Source organism: Alligator sinensis, unplaced genomic scaffold (genome assembly GCF_000455745.1).
Source record: "Alligator sinensis unplaced genomic scaffold, ASM45574v1 scaffold60_1, whole genome shotgun sequence".
Lineage (NCBI taxonomy): Eukaryota > Metazoa > Chordata > Crocodylia > Alligatoridae > Alligator > Alligator sinensis.
In genome coordinates this window covers 3,758,558-3,760,978 of record NW_005841858.1, presented here as the reverse complement: position 1 = coordinate 3,760,978, position 2,421 = coordinate 3,758,558, and the positions used below count along the sequence as shown (strand labels likewise).

The 2,421-nt window shown below is 35.7% G+C and overlaps 1 protein-coding gene across 1 annotated transcript in view; it reads right to left on the bottom strand.

The window, feature by feature from the left end:
- The window catches only part of RSRC1 (arginine and serine rich coiled-coil 1), a 329,106-nt gene that overhangs the window by 141,500 nt on the left and 185,185 nt on the right, over window positions 1-2,421 (bottom strand). The window lies entirely within an intron of this gene.

Below are 2,421 nucleotides of genomic sequence, written 5' to 3'. Positions count from 1 at the left end.
CCGGAGTCCCCCTCGCCCTCCCCCCCTCTCCCAGCCCCCCCTCCATGGCTTCCCCGCCTGCCCCAGGCCCCGGCTCTTTAAAAAAAAAAAAAGCCCGCTCTCCCTGGCTGCTGCAGCAGCCTTGGGGCTTCTGGGGGCTCATGGCAGGGCCCTCCACACAGCGGGGGGGCAGCAGGGGACAGCGGGGGTCTTCCCCCCCAGCATATTGCAATATACTGCAGATAAATTTACAAGATAATCCAATTTAGAATACTTATTTAGTGTATAAAGAAGATCAACAGCAGAAACAACAATGTTGCTCATCATTACACCTAAGTTTTAATGCTATATTTAAATACTGGCTAAAAAGACCCAGCATTATCTTAAAACAACTATTATTAAACAATTTTGATCAAATCCATCAATTCCAAAATTCTTTAAAAGATTTTAAAAAATAAGTCTATTTGAAAAACAATATCTGTGAGGTTTTTAGTGCACTGCACATAACTATAGCAAATCTAGATGTGATGCATTAACAGCAAGGAAACACGAACCCCAGTAACACTGCAATTTACAAATACTGTTGAAGCCTGAGCTAAAGCCTGGTTCCTAGTTTATTATTTTGAAAAGCTGAAGTAGTGATACTTTCAGCATTGAAAACAGCTTTCATGAAACAGTATGTCACATCACTAGAATAGGAATATAATACAGTTTTATTGAAAAAGATTGCTTGGTAAAATTCTGACATAGCAGAGCCTCACATAAATAATACAAGGGTAAAAAGTGTTCTCACTGTGCTCTAAACAAAGAAAACTAATAAAAAAATCATTAGCTTCTCTCCTCATCCCTCACATAACAAGTTTGTCAACTTCATTTTTAATTGGCTAACACCAAACCAAGAAAGCAGGTGTAGAATTTTATAGCTGTATAAAATTTGGGGATTTTCCATTTACAGCATTTAAATAGAAACAGAAAAAGGGATTTGCCAACATTTTACATTTTAAGAAAACAAACAAGCCTCTCTCAAAGTGCTCAAGTGCAATCTGTACCTTCAGTTTAAACTTGCGTCCAATCATAAATTTTGAAATTAAGAAATGTCACAGTGTTTAAAATGTCTGTGGAAATCCTAAGGACTCAGGTCATGATTATATACAACTCATGGTACCTTTAATACATTTTCAAGGTATTAAATTAAAAAATGAGGTGTGACAGCTGTGAGTAGTATAAACAAATTTTGTTTTTTCAGGTCTATGCTGTCACAATCATTTTATAATTATATCCTTCAAAGACATATTAAAAGATATGGAGAATGATGCATACATTTGAAACTATGAGATAGAAGAGGCTGGCTGCATTTTTAAAAAAAAGCATTGGCTGGAAATATAAAGTGCTTCCATTTAAAACAAATTGTTTCCAGTATGAAAATTCTAATGTCTCTCGTAAACTGTATTTTACCTACTTACATACAGATATGAGAGCATGAATTCAAACTGAGGATCTGAAATCACTACACAAACATGTAGTACAGGTAGTGATTAAAATACAGGTAAGATATTCTAAAAGATTTTACTGTACAAAAATAAGTAAAAACAATTTTTAAAAGTTTTTTATCCAGAGAATAAAAACAAAATATATCGTCTAGGGACTAAGAGGAACCACAAATATGGCTGGAGATTAATGCTTTATCAAATTACGTGATAATTTGAACAACAAGAAAAACACCTATGGACAACGTGCGATTCATTATGGAGATACTGAAATAAATCAGACAAAACATTTTTTGAAATGGCCACTGATGCCATTATGTCCAGCCTTAGTACATCAGAAATGCTGCTGCTGGTGCTCTGAAAGTGTAAAAAAAAAATTAAGCTGTAGGTAATACACACCAGGAACCCAAATTTAGCAGCCACTTCGTTAAATGAAGCCTGAAGCCTGCATGCGACTTAAACCAAAACCCAGCTTACCAATATCATTGTTATTAATAACTATAATCTTAGAAATCAGTTTAAAAAAAAAAACAACTTATTTCGGAACTCAATTCTCCTGCTGCAACACTACACTCAGATCTTAGATTAACTATTATTTGTACTTACCCAAGGAAAATGGCTTATTTACACATAATGTCACATTTTAAATATTCACTAATTAGCATTTTAATTTCTGAAATATGTGATATAATTACCATATTTACACCTTGTCTGAGAATCATGGAATCATAGAAAATAACGTGTTGGAAGGGACCTTGGGAGTTCATCTAATCCAGCTTCCTGCTCAAAGCAGGACCATCCCCATCTAGATCATCCCAGGCAAGGCTCTGTCTAGCTGGGTCTTGAAAACCTCCAAGGATGGAGAATCCACAACCCCTCTGGGTAACCTCTTTCAGTGTTTTACTGCCCTCCTGGTGAGAAAATTCTTCCTAATATCTAACTTAAACTTCCCTTG